The sequence below is a fragment of the Barbus barbus genome, assembly GCF_936440315.1.
Source record: "Barbus barbus genome assembly, chromosome: 20".
Lineage (NCBI taxonomy): Eukaryota > Metazoa > Chordata > Actinopteri > Cypriniformes > Cyprinidae > Barbus > Barbus barbus.
Genome location: NC_136748.1, coordinates 14,639,131 through 14,654,252, shown reverse-complemented (window position 1 = coordinate 14,654,252; position 15,122 = coordinate 14,639,131). Strand labels below are relative to the sequence as shown.

General features: G+C 38.0%; 1 protein-coding gene across 1 annotated transcript in view; it reads right to left on the bottom strand.

Annotated features, from left to right (window-relative positions):
* LOC306886602 (bromo adjacent homology domain-containing 1 protein-like) overlaps window positions 1-15,042 on the bottom strand; it is a 32,788-nt gene extending 17,746 nt beyond the window's left edge. The window contains exon 1 of the mRNA XM_079443857.1: window positions 14,844-15,042. The gene's annotated coding sequence lies outside the window, so the exon portion shown is untranslated. The remainder of the gene's footprint in view (window positions 1-14,843) is intronic.
* Window positions 15,043-15,122: the final 80 nt, after the last annotated feature.

The following is a 15,122-nucleotide window of genomic DNA, read 5'->3' as shown; positions in this document are numbered from 1 at the left end:
ACGAGTTTTATTTTAAAAAGACATGTAATTGCTCACATGTAGGCATATTGAACTCCCAATCCTCTCTGGAACAAGCTCTACTTTCCCTTATTCAAATCTAATTCAAACAACTGGTTGTTGTTTTTTGACGTTCTCATTATAGAATGCTTGCCATGCTTAGGTCTTTGTCTCTTTAATGTGAGATGTATGTAAAAACATATATACCTCAGACTAATATGAACATTCATAAATCACAATGAAAAAGAAGTGCAAGTCATCCTGTGGGGTTTAAAAGCACTGTTTCAGCTGAATAATGATCTAGCGTCCCTATGGTATATATATTACAGAGATATTTTCTTAAGTCTCGCCCTCACTGATGTTTGAGAATTAAATATGCCTTTCATTTGCAAACTACATTATGAAGTCAGATTTATATAGTTATGGATTTCAGTTTTTTCTTTTTAAAAAAAAAAGTGTTGCTTATACTACTGAAAATATAGTTTGTGAAATGATTTTAAGGAAAACTTTCACACAATTAACTAAATAGACTAATTTCAGTGAAAACACATCATGTAGCCTTTCACATCTTAAAGAGAAGTGCCACTCTTCAGCACAAAAAATAGAAACTCTTCTAAATCTCCAACATAAACCAAAAGTCTGTAACAATGTACCTTGTTAAGGAATTTTATGTATTGGTGGTTTACCCATTTGTTTTTAATTACACAATGCATTACGTCAAGTTATAATCGTTATTTTTTTCACAAATTTTTCTTATACAGTGTATTTTTATTTAAAGTCAGCCTTAAAGTCAGATATTTTGTGTATGAATATCTTAAAACAATATATAACAGGTGGATGCTGTTAAAAACTGCTAAATAAATACTATTACATTAGATGTAGGTGTACATTTTGTTTTCAAATGATAAATTAGTGAGTCACTATGAGCAATAGAGGAAAATAGCATTCACACAGCAATTACAACTGCATTCTTTTCATATGAGGGGCTGCAGTGGGTCAAAGCAGGTCTAATTTAGTCTTGGCCTTCAGCAGACATTGCATCTTTACACTGAGCAGGCATAGACCAGCCTTAACTCAGCTATGTAATGACACATTTAAGATAACCAAAGATGGCCAAAAGTGACTGTGATGAAGATATGATGTCTTAGAGAAATGTGAATAAAATATTTAATTTAAGAAAAATGAATGGAATTTGCATACTTAGACCAATAAGCTCAACAGATCAAATGGATAAGCACTTACAAATCTTCACAAAACTTGCTGGAGGCCAGATCTTAACACACACAAAGAAACATTAACTAGGATGTAACGCTCAAAGATTCCTCCTCTGAGGTAGCAGAGCCTCAGATAAGAGTGAGTATCAAATGGAGATGTTTAATGAATGATCCCTAAAATGACTGCCATCCTGTTGATTACACAGGTTTTAATCAGGGAGCCTTTAAAGCACATTGTGTGTGGCAGGATGGCAAACACAGCCTAAGCTATGGCATACATTTTAGCAATAAAGTGGGTGGAAATATAAAACCCTTCTATCAAGCATCTGAGTCCATTAGTATCTTGAGCCGAAAAAGCTTTAGAAAATGAAACAGTGATTTTCTGCTTTATGAACCAATCATGATAAAAGCAAAGCAAATGTCTGTTGTCATCTCAAATTTCCATTTGACTTTTAAAACGGTAGAACACTAACAAAAAAACAAATGAACAGAGGTAACAATTAACACTGTAAGCTAAGCTCATTTTACACCGACACAAGCTCATGGCATAAACCTCAAAGTAAAGATGTTTTTCCAGCAGATCAGCCTTCGGCTTGGCCTTCTCATGATTATCTAAAGCTACTTTAAATGTGTTTTCATGCTGTTTTAACAAGAAAAAAACATTTGAAATTGGCTAATTAACTCACATAACTCAGCCTCATTTAACATGTTTATTGTCTTTGATAGATCAGATGGTTAAGCAAAGGACTACGATTAAAGCTTGATTGTCCGTATGTCAATGCCAAAAAGAGGGACATTACTCATTTGAATTTCTCTATGGAGATCAATAAAGTTCTGCCTATTAGTATAGAAAATTGGTAAACAAAATTCAAACAGCAAAAGAATTAAAACCTAAAACATTAATTTGTATTAGTACCCTTAATATGAGGAGTGTAAAGTACTTAAGTAACTGTGCTACATCACAAAACAAACCAATAGTTCATTCACCATTCACAGAGGATTCATTGGTGAACAAGTGATTTATTGCTAAGATCTGTTCTGATGAAGGAACAAACTCATTTACATGGATGGCCTGAGAAAACTTTCAGCAAATTATCATTTTGGGATGAACCTATTGATTTATGTATTATTGGCTTTTCCTTGAGTATAATGTACTTTTTACACATCTGCTTATCAAAACTACTGACCGACACTATTATCCTTGTTTTCAATTGATAGGAATTACACATCAGCTCTTATGAGAACTAGGCTACAAAAATGCTCAAAAGAACCCGAAAATGAAGCTTTATCAGTTCAGGTGGCCTCGAGCATGGGTTCATTTGCACACTGGCATTTGAAAAGCAGAGAATTCACAGAGAAGAGGCTGAAAAAGCGTTAATGTTAACCCACTGCGTCATCACACCAAGAGTGCAGCGGCACAGTCTGATACTGACACTAACACATTGTCCAAGAGTTCACCGTCCACTGCGCGACCTTCTGACAGTTTAGTGACTCAGAGTAATCACTTTACTCCATTTCAGTGCACTAAAGTGGAGTTTTCAGATCAATTGTTCCTCTCTGACAGCTTCCCATTAAATGTAAGATTTGTAAGTATACTGTATAATCGCTATATGCTGTATAGAGGTACTCGTAGAATAAATTGAACTGTCATGAACTGTCAGACATACATAGCATCATTCCAGAACAAAAGCAACAAAACATTTATTTGCACTTTAACAGTGATTTTATTTTATAAATGTTGTATAGGCCATAAAATAAACATTTTCAAAAGACACTTACAATTAAATAAGGGAAATGTTTATCAAAATTCAAAAAAGGTTTACTTCTCCATTAGAGATTGACCAGATAGTCAAAGCCAATCCTGCTAATAATAACAATTATAGAGAAACAGGCACTTTCAGATTAACTTATTAAACCAGAAGAAAGGCAAAGCTTTCAAGCTTTTCTACCTGCTTACGGTTGCTGGTGGATCTCCTGTTGATGACAAAAGCCTTTTTCAAAGACAATTCCATTTTGTTTTGTTTACCTTTTAGCTAATTATCATCATCATGTTTAATCAACAAACCAATAACTCAACGGAGCATCTCTCGAACACACGTGGGACAGAACATACTGTTGCATTTTAAAACACTGTGAGCTTTTTCTTTACTTTAATTCTGTCTTTGTTCTACAGTCAAAGTGCTTGAAGATATACAAGATACACTTAGAGGTTGTCCTGGCAAACAAGATTTGACTTGATAGTTGACATTTATAATTTACAAACATCCTAATAACAAGCTTCATAATGTAACATCTGTGTATGTGAATCAGCATGAAGGCAAACTGAACAAAAGCAACAAATAGAAGGAACAGCTTCATAAGATAACGACTTGATGTAAAGTTCAATAATATTGAATAAAATCAAATCTTCATATTAATATATAATCAGACTCAAATGAGAAAGATGAAGATGGGTCCTAATAAAGGGATGCGATCTAGCTCTCCAAGTACCCTTCTTCATTACTGATGTGAAATATAATCAAGCTTTAATATTAGTTTGGCTCTCCAAATTAAAAACATCCCGCTGATGCTATACTTTATAAAGCTTTGTAATACTTCACAGGGAAAAAAAAAATTACTGTAAAAACTTGCTAATAGGTTAACTATAAGTCACTTTATACCTTATGAAAAACACTAAATAATGTAATTTTGAATTATATGTAATTTTATAGTACAATATATTGTCAAACTGATGGGTTTTGCAAGTAAAATTGTTACCATTTAATTTAAAATGAAAATCAGTAATGTACATTAGGGTGTTTCAAGTTATATTTCATGCTATTTAGTTAAAGTTTATCACACTATTTTAGTGTCATGTGTATTACCCTGATGTAGGAATGTAACCGCGAGCCGGTTGACAATTGATTAAAATGTGACGATTCAAAACGGTTGACATGTTAAATGAATCGCAATACAATTGGAGGTAGATGTTTATATGAATGTATCTCTGAGTGGAACTGACTGTCTTTAGAAAAGTTTAGATCAGGGGTGTCAAACTCAGTTCCTGGAGGGCCGGAGCCCTGCAGAGTTTAGATGCAACCCTAATTAAACACTCCTGATACAGCTAATCAAGTCCTTCAGGCTTAATTCAAAACTGCATAGTATGAGTGTTGGAGCAGGGTTGGAACAAAACTCTGCAGGGCTGCGTATTTTTATGGTATTTAGATGTTATTTTCTTTTTGTATAATATAGCCTATTTGTAGTGTTCATAAGCACAGGGCTGATTTGCAGCAGTAACTAAGGAAACACTAAGTTATTGCTGTTCCACAAGCATCACCTGCTGGCAGAGAGTGAATTTCCATCTCTTTCAGCTTGTCTGCCGTTTCTGTTTGGTTTAGATAGGTTTTATTTGGTATAGTTTCACAACACTAAAGGTAATTGCACACGGAGTCTGAAATTTTCATCCAAAATTTTTGCACGTTAAAAAATAAATATGACCTCACATTGTGTCAATCACGTCTACACACTAAAAAATTCGGATCAGGTTTGATTTTTTGCGTTTTCACATCCGTGGCATGCATTTTGATAGGAAAGGATGAGGAATACGGAAAAACGCACGCGAAAATTTTAGACTCAGTGTGCAATGACCTTAAGTCAGACCATTCTGTTTTTGTTCCGAATTTCAGAATTACAGTTAGGTCCATTTATATTTGGACACTGACACAATTTTTATAATTTCGGCTCTGTATGCCACCAGAACAGATTTAAAAATAAAACAATCAAGATGAAATTGAAGTGCAGACTTTAAGCTTTAATTCAAGGGGTCGAACAAAAATACAACATAAAATGCTTAGGAATTACAACCATTTTACACAGTCGTCCCATTTTCAGGGGCTCAAATGTAATTGGACAAATAAATATAATAATAGATAAAATGTTAATTTTGAATATTTTGTTTCAAATACTTTGCAGGCAATGGCTGCCTTGGAACTCATGGACATCACCAAAGACTGGGTTTCCTTCTTTGTGATGATTTGCCAGCTGACTGTATGTGAGTCTTTCTGCCTCTAGTTTTGTCTTCAGCAAGTGAAATGCATGCTCAATCGGGTTGAAATCAGGAGACTGATGTGCCCATTGCAGAATATTCCCCTGGGTTGCTTTTGCTGTATGTTTTGGGTCATCGTCCATTTGTACTATTAAGCGCCACCCAATCAACTTTGCTGCATTTGGCTGAATCTGGGCAGACAGTACATCCCTATACACTTTATAATTCATCCGGCTGCTTCTGTCCTCTGTCACATCATCACTAAACACCAGTAACCCATTGCCACTGGAAGCCATGCATGCTCATGCCATCACACTGCTCCACCATGTTTCACAGATGATGTGGTATGCTTTGGATCATGAGCTGTTCCAAGCCTACTTTTTTCTTCCAGTCATTCTGGTACAGGTTGATCTTAATTTCAGCCATCCAAAGACTGCTTTTCCAGAAGTGGTCTGGCATTTTTAGATGTTTTTTGGCTAAGGCTAATCTGTCCTTGTTTGAACCTTGTGGTGAACACTATTTGCTCTCGTGAAGTCTTCTCCAGGCCTACCTCCTGGAGAGTGTTCTTCACTTGGCTGAATGTTGTGAAATGGCTTTTCTTTACCATGAAGAGGATCCTCTGAACATCCACCACTGTTGTCCTCCGGACGTCCAGGCCTTTTTATGTTGCTGAGGTCACCAGTGCATTCTTTTTTTTCTCAGAATGTACCAAACTGTTGATTTGGCCACTCATAATGTTCCTGCTATCTCTCTAATGGATTCGTTTTGTTTTTGAAGCCTAACAATTGTTTGTTTCAGTTGTATGGAGAGCTCCTTAACTGAATGATGTGGGTTCACAGCAACAGCTTCCAAGTGCAAATGGCACACTTAGAATCAAATCCAGACCTTTTACCTGCTTAATTGATGTAGAAATAACTAAAGAATACCCCACGCCTGTCCATCAAACAGCTTTTGAGTCAATTGTCCAATTACTTATGGTCCCTTGAAAAGGGGGAGGTATATATTAAAGAGCTTTAATTCCCTAACCTCCAATTGTGATGAGAATACCCTCAAATTAAGGCCATGTGCACACATACACGGTTATTTTTTCCTTCCACTTTTAAAAAAATCTCCATCCACATGAAAACACAAACGCATGCTATGAAGCACTGTCAAGAGCATGCTAAACCAACAGGTGGCGATATAATTTCAACCGTAAAGCCATGTTGGCCAATCAGAAGCCTGAAAAAGTTTCCAGTAGGTGGAGAAAACTGCATGCTCCAACGTCACAAGCCAAAATCTCCAGTTTTGCTGTCTACACGATAACACTGAGTTTTTGAAAATCTTCACCCTGGCATGAGTTTTCAAAAATGTTCGGTTTCAGTAACCTGACCTGGTGCAGCGTTTGCGAGTGGACGAATGGCCAGAGTGTGCATTTTAAGCCCACATTCATTATATAACCGTAACTTGAATATGTTTTGGTCAGCAGCTAAAATAATAAAAATTGTGTCTGTGTCCAAATATACATAGACAATCTAATTTAGATTAAAAACTGCTCGCTGCATGTATGCAGCATCTTTCTTTGGATCGTGATTAAAATACAATGGTTGCCTCTAATGGAAAGAGCACAGACAAAGCCTTAGTTTGTTTATATGAAGACATTTCTTTTATTTGTGTTATTTATTTATTTGATTTGGGGTTTGTTTTAAAATTTCAATTTAGTTTTGTTATTTGACATTTCAATTTCACAAAGATATGTGCATCATTAAATAAACGGATGCCTTTTCAATTATAATTGGTCTTAATCTCATTTTGTAAAAAAACATTTGTGAGAAAATCGTATAGTGAAATCAGTATCTTGAATCATATCGCATCGTGAGTTGAGTGAATCGTTACATCCCTACCCTGATGTTATACAGCCATGTTTTATGAACAGGCTACTTAACTTACAGTGATTCATCATGTGGCTTTCTGTTGTACCTCTTGTTTTTTATGGTGGTTATGAGTACATTTAAATACGAAGCAGATTTTGACTTAAAAATGAAGTATGGTTATAAATAAACCATGAAAGCACTAATATATGAAACATTGTCACCATATTCTTTATGGTGATTTCTGACAACCACATAGAATTTAATTTTTAAATTTAACAGGATATTTTTTTCCGTACATTTCATACAATCTAGTAAGATATTGCATATTTAAAAAGGATTTTGCTGGTTAATCAATTTATTTATTTAAAATGAACATAGTAAGATGTTTTATTCCACTACATTCCACAAGTATTTCAAGTTGAGTTAATTTGAGAAATTGTTTTGTTCATACAATGGAAGTCAATGATAACCAAAACAGTTTAGTTACCAACATTCTTCAAAATTTCTTCTATGTTCTGCAAAAGAAAGAAAGTCATAAAGGTTTAAAATGACACGAGGGTGAGTAAATGATGACCACTTTTATTTTTGGGTGGACTATTCCTTTAAAGAAACCCATTTCAACAATTTATTAAAGTTAGTTTAATTTAAAATTGCTGTCAAGTTGAACACAAATGGTTCTCTTTCTAACATTCATTCAGTATCTCACTATGGGAATTGCCTCGGGCGTGACCAATCCTGGAAGCACCAATTACACCATGTCTGTCAGTTAACAGACCAATTACGACAGTGATGCGGGAGTCCCACCTCCCCAATATAGATCACTGCATGACGGTCTCTACCTCATTCTCGTTCCCGTGAAGATCTCTTGGAAGCTATATTTTTTGTACCCCTTTCCAGGATTAGCTGCTTAACTGTTCTTAGATGAGCTGTCAAGGTATGTCACTGAACGCGGTTATTTCTGAAAGCGGTGGTTTTTCTCTTCTTTTTTTCTTTTTTTTTTCTCGTGACGTATTGTCAAGTATGGTGACCCATACTTGAAATTGGTGCTCTGCGTTTAACCCATCCAAGTGCACACACACAGCAGTGAGTAGTGAACAAATGCACGCACACACACACACACACACACACACACACACACACACACCGTGAACACACACCCGGAGCAGTGGGCAGCCATGCTGCGGCGCCCGGGGAGCAGTTGGGGGTTCGGTGCCTTGCTCAAGGGCACCTCAGTCGTGGTATTGAGGGTGGAGAGAGCGCTGGACATTCACTCCCCCCACCTACAATCCCTGCCAGCCCGAGACTCGAACCCGCAACCTTTGGATTACGAGTCCGACTCTCTAACCATTAGGCCACGACTTCCCCTTGGAAAAACTCTTCACTGTCACGGTGAAAGTTATCGTTAAGGGACAAACGAGCGAATTAATGTGTTACGATGAATTCTCTTGTCTGTCTTTTCTAAGTGACACTGTGTGGTGAGCTTAGCGGCTTGATGGAGAATGTCAGTTCTGCAAGCGAGGGCACGAAGGGGAAAGACGCCCCGTGCCCTTGTGCTTGTGGAGCTATGATATCAGGCAAGGATTCTCATCCCCTGTGAATTGCATGCCTGGGGGTGAGACACGCCCAGCTTTTCTTCTGCCTCAGCTTCACTGCCAGGATGTACTGAGCGCCTAACAGCCTCAGTTTTTCCAATTTAAATTTACCGTTCCTCTGCTCTGGCAGTGAGAGCTCTGAATGCTACCTCTCTCGTCACTGCTTATCAAGCAGAGCTCATGGAGGAGATGGGGAGACAAATGGATGCTGGGTCATCAAACCCAGCCCTCTGGGAAGAGATTTGCGTTATTGCAGATCTCAACCTGAGAACGTCCAGAGGTGCGGTCCAGAGCTGCGGCCGCAGCATGGGCTTGGCAGTTGTTGGTGAGCGAGCCCTCTGGGACTTTCAGGGCCGTTTGACAGAGAGAGAAAGTCAATTTCTTGGATGCCCCGTTGGAGCCCAAAGCCATTTTCAGTGCATCAGTCACTGCTATGAGCCAGCGGTGTGATCTGAGGAAGCGAGAGGGGGAGGCTTTCCAAGCTTGCCTCCCCCAAAAACCCATTCCTAAGGGTTCTCTATCGGCACGCCCTGGTTTTGATGCCCCTCTGAGAAGTGGTCAGTTGGCTTTCAGGAGCCCCAGACCTCCTCAGCCTCAGCAGTCAGCAGCCTAAGCCAGCACAGCCAAAGGGAAAACATTCCTTTGCAGCAGTAGCAGCAGCTAGACACAGACCGGCAAACCCTCAGGGAGGCAAGAAACGCCGGGCAATCTAACCTGTCCTCGTGCTCTGGACAAAGGGACGAACAACAGCACTCTTGGAGTATCTGTTGTTATCCTCCCTCAAAAAAAGAGTGGTTAATTTCTCCCCCTCCTGCCAAGAGAAGGCGTTGGACTCGGGAACCGTTCATAAAAATGTCAACAAGTTCTCTTTTGACCAGTTCAGCTGTGGAGTTGGCACCTGTTTCCCCAGTGCCCCTCAAAGAAATTCTCCCCCCTCCACCCACGGTGTTGCAAGGAAAGGTGGAGTGCAGTTCACAAGAAAATATCTGTGGTGTGAAAATAAACAAATTCCCTGTGCATCCAGGCAGTGGGCTGAGGGAACAGTAATGTTTGGAAATAAAAACACAAAACCAAAATTACTCAATTCAGAGCTGCAATCCCCAGCTCTCCTGCTAGGACAGCATCACAGCTTTTTACTCCCGGTACTTTGTCATTCCCAAGAGAGGGTGAGGTCTCCGTCCCATTCTGGATTTGCGGATCCTCAACAAACACCTCAGAAAATACAAGTTCAAAATGCCCACATTCAAAACAATGTCACATTTTATAATCGAGAAAGACTGGTTCACCTTGGTTGATCTGGAAGACGCATATTTCCATATAGACATCTACCCAGCACACAGGAAATTCCTCAGGTTTGCCTATCAGGGCACAGCCTACGAATTTATGACTGTTCCTTTCAGGCTCTCATTGGCCCCACGAATGTTTTGCAAATGTATAGAAGCGGCTCTATCACCGCTGAGAACAGCAGGTCTCAGAGTGTCAGCTTATCTGGACGATCTCCGTCACTGTAGGAAGCGGAGACCGACACGAAGATGCTTGTGTCTCATTTGAAGGGCTTAGGTCTCAAGATAAATGAGACAAAACTCTGCCTGGTGCCCACACAGGAAATAGTTTCTGTAGTTCCCGCGCGTTTTCCATAATATGGTTGGGCCGACAGACAATGCTACTGTCCATCGCCGATAGACATCACGATGTTAAACCGGCATCGTGATCCTCCTGCCGCAATCCACCGCATCCCAATACCGTGTACGGAAAGAAAATGACGTGTACTACTCCTTAAAAGGGAATAAATACGAGATGGGAGGAAAATATACATTTCAATACTTTCTCTCGCAGTTTTATCATTGGGTAATACTGTATATAAAATTGCAGGCATCAGGCATAAAATTTATTTTGGTTGCACGATCGCTTTTTAGTTTCACTTTCGACATTTGCGATCGCACCGCTCCGTTTATACTATGGAGCAGCAGTACTTACTACACATTATACAAGATCAGATGCTTGTCAGTGGTGCTCAGGATCTGCAAATCATTCGTCAACATCCCACAAAACAAAAACCTACAGTCACTGATATTTAATGCAGTTGAATATTTTGTTTGCACTTTATCAGAACTACCTCCTATCTACTGAATAGCAAGATGTTAAACTTGTATTTTTTTTTGTCATCTGCAGATTGATTTTAAGTAGGGGGAAACATTTATTTAAATCGTAAATCGGATTTTTTGTGAAAAAATCTGGGATTTTTTTCTTAGGCCATATCGCCCAGCCCTAACCTCACTCATGTTATCAGAGAACCAGGGTACGTTTGTTTGCTGGTGTTAGTTCAGACTCTCAGATGACAGTTTGTTGCCACTGAACTGACAGAACACAGGAAGTCAAACTCTTGTTAGTTGTTAAAGAGTCTCTCTTCAAAGGCATGAAAGATGCAGGGCAAGGTGCCCAGGAAAGCGCAAGGGATATTTTTTCCCTCATACACTTGTATGAAAAATCTTGTTAAGATTACAGTGACATTTTTGACTGTTTTAGATGCTTTCCGCATTCTGAGAGAAAAATCAACAATAGTTTGACTGGGTTTCCAGCTGTGTAACGACCAGCACAAACAACAGAGGTTCAATCTTGTGTTCTCGCACGCTGGGTGTTGCCATCTGTGATTCTGAAGACCATGTGCTCCACAAGCTTCAGGGGAAAGCCTGAGGTCTGGCCTGGAAGATTTTAGAGTGGCCCATGAACAGGCTTTACCGTCCTTTTAGCATAAACATTTTAGCAGCGATAATAGACCAGGAGAGCTTCAACCCCTTCACATCGACCACAGCTGCAAACCCGCAAACAGCTGAAACTGGTTTCGGTGGCCACTCTTACCCCGTTTTTTCCCCAAACACACCAGTAAATTTCACAGCTGTGACTTTGGCATGGGCCCAGGTCGTGTCTGATGGGTTTAAGATTAGCCACATGAAACGACTCTTCCCCGTCAAGCATATGTACGAGCTGGAAATCTCAGGGACATATGTCCTCAAGGTAATGAAGAACATTTCATAGTGTCTTCATTCAAATAGAAATACTGTAATCAAAGTACTTTTGATGCAGCCTGAAGAATGTCTTGACTTTGCGGTTTTCTGGGATAAAAAGAAGGGACATGTGAGTCTGTAACTCACATAACCCCAATCTCACCCTCAATTATCTTAATAAAAATTACACAATTTGGTTCAAATTCTGTCTTTGTCCCTTAGTTCCGCTGGAAGACGTTTATATTAGTGCTGGCAGATCAGCAGCAAAGCGACTTTATTAAATCAATAGAGGCTATTATTTTATATCTTGTTTGTATCAGCAAAAGAATCAATGCTCTAAAAGATAAACTAGCACATACCCTGTATCTCCACTTGTAATGCATGTCAATACAGTGAAGCCGTTGTGTAACCATTACTACTTACAAATTTTTAGATTTGATGTGCAGCGAGTGGAGACGATGCTGCCCTGTTATACTCTATGTTGTTCAAATTTGGTAAAAGGGGTTATGGACCATTAATCTAAAAGTCAATTTGCTGCATATAAGCTGCCGTCTGTAATGGGATATCACTGATGATCTGCTCTGTGAAAAATCCTAATCATGCATACATGTTTGATGGATTTCTTTTTCCCAAGAGGTGATAATTCATGATAAACATGAGATGAATTGATTCAGCAAGAGACTGAGCTGAGCTAAGCGCATTTGACAAGGAATATAAAATGAGCACAAAAGAAAAACTATTTCTATATCTGAAAACGGTTTGATATTTAATTATGATACATCTGTATCTATCCGTTTCTGTCAATACTGGATGTTTAAACTAGATTAGTTTAATGGTCAGAAATTAAGCTTTCAAGATAGTCATAATTTAATAACACTGTTAAATGTAACTTAAGCAAATCTCAAAATGAATATCAATTTTTCATACTCTATATTATATTGTTGTAATGCCTAATTTAACTTGCAGCACATAAAATGAATGATCTTTTAACATTTATTTATACAAAAATGCAGAGAATTGAAATATCGTCCATTTCTCAGTGTTTTAATATTAATGCTTCCCTAATAATTCTTTTGACAATCTATAAAATGACCAGAGAAAACATGAGCTTTTATATTCATTTCCATATGTGTAAAACTGTTTAAAAAATGCTTTGCAGTAAAACACCTGCCATTAATTTAACTTTTTAAGCATTTTATGGTCAAGAAACATTGCTTCCTATATACCAATCCAACTATTTACAAGGAAGGCAATACTCTTGAGGACCACAATAAATATAATGGACCCCAAAGCCCTAAACAGGGGATAAAACCTTTCCTAATTTTTAGTCATGTGTTTCTTTTCCTTCAGCTTCAAGCTTCCATCTACATAATACCATAATTACTGTCACTTTATATCCAGCAGACCTGTGCGCTATTTATATCCTCTCTTGATAGTAGCATTTAGACCGTAGGTTATATTTTATCTTGTCGGTTTAGTCAAAACATTTCACCTTTAGCTGACTGTTTTGGTGGGTTAGTAGGAAATGTTTTGGAGAACACTGCATTGTAAGTGTAGATTTTCAACTTACAGACCACATTTACTTTTATGAAGGCATTTAGGTCAAATAAAGCCAATGAAATGTAAAAACAAAACAATTCAGCATGAATATGTAATCATTATTTTAGAATTCAGGCATTTAAAAAGGGCAGCCAAAAGGAATGTGAATTAAACCGCATTGAACATCAGACTACATAACCCAACATCATTCAGAAATCCTATAATTGGATCAGAAAATGGGACAACAGAACATACGCTTGCTCCTCAAACATGGCAACAGTATGAAAGGAGGTTCTGCATAATAATGGTCATAAAACTGGCAAGCCAGTAGCTGATCAAACCAACCAACGTACTAACTGAAAATTAAAAAAACATGAGAAATATTACAAACAAAAAAGCTTACCCACCAGACCGTCAGTCATGCGGCCTAAAATATATTTCCATGCATACATATATTGGTCATGCATGCCTTTTACGTGTTTATATTCTGATGTCATAAATAAAGCCTGTGCTTCATCAACTGAGACTGACTCAACTGTTAGTGACAGCATATAAAATACAATTCATATACTGAAAATGCCTTTTTAAACAACATATCTACATTCTGTGAGCCTAAATGAAAATGGTAATGACAAACGACATGTCAAAGCTACCCAAAGTAAATTAAAAACTTTAGGAGAAACATTTAGTGAATAAATGATCAAAACAAAAATATTAAAATTATTACTGCACCCTTGATTGATTAAAAAAAAGTAGATAGCACTTGAAAAGGGAATGATATCTCTAGTCAGATAAATAAAGAGCAGCATCAAGCTTTATCAACAGAAACAACATTTTCAACTTTTGTCACATCCCACAGTAGAGTAATAGCCTATGTAATATCATGAAACATGAAAAGCTTATTACAGCAAATATTAGTGCACCATTATCTTATACTACACTTGAAAAAAAGTCCAAATAGATACACAAGGTGAAAATTCTTTTGTTAGGTGACATTCAATGAAAATAGCCTCAGTTCATAGAACTAAAGCTTTAGGATCCAACAAAACGAAGTAGACTATACAAGAAGCAAAGGACAAGTATCAATGTAAGTGCAATAACAATTTTTCCAAACTTCACTTATTTTAAATATAGCATTTGACACTTGTACTCGAATAAAAGCCAGACAAGGTGAAGAGAGCAAACATGTCAGTAGTTCCAGTGTTTTCTCAAGTGAACACCCAGTGTAAAGACTACAGCGCGTGATTGCGCTACTAACAAACAAAAGAGTAGACGAACAACTCATCACCTAACAGTTACACCGCGAGAGACGCGACAAACCCCAACGCTTTCGTTAGCGCAAAAACCTTCGGACAAATTCGTTGATTATTATGGGAGCCTTCTAGTGTTGACGCGTCGCGTCGGAATGTGATGTTGATAGATAACAATCCTGTCATTATGAATACCGAAACTAAACGATGAATTAGACTTCTTGTTTAAAATCCCTCTTAATTAGGCTACTTCACAGTGTGACGGGCTTAAATGAAACTTAGGCTAATGTTGGAGGACAGCACGCTAAAAAAATATCGACTTATGCCTAAAACTTCATTATTTTCAATGTAGCATACAGATTCTCTTACCTTGAGTGGTGTCGTGGATTTAAATGACAGTTTATTGGTAACACGCACTGCTGGTCTGGTGTCGTTTCTCTCTTGGATACATGGGAAGAGGAGCTCATTGTACTGTCATCCTGAGGAGGACACCTGGAATAGAGCAGACTCATGCAGAACTGACAAACACTTTTGCCATTGAGTTTACGTAACATCACCATCCGCTGTTAGTGGTGGTGTCACAAAACCTTAAACACTGCCTACATAGACTGCATGGTTTGGTATCATAGTCAACTGAACTGACTCACA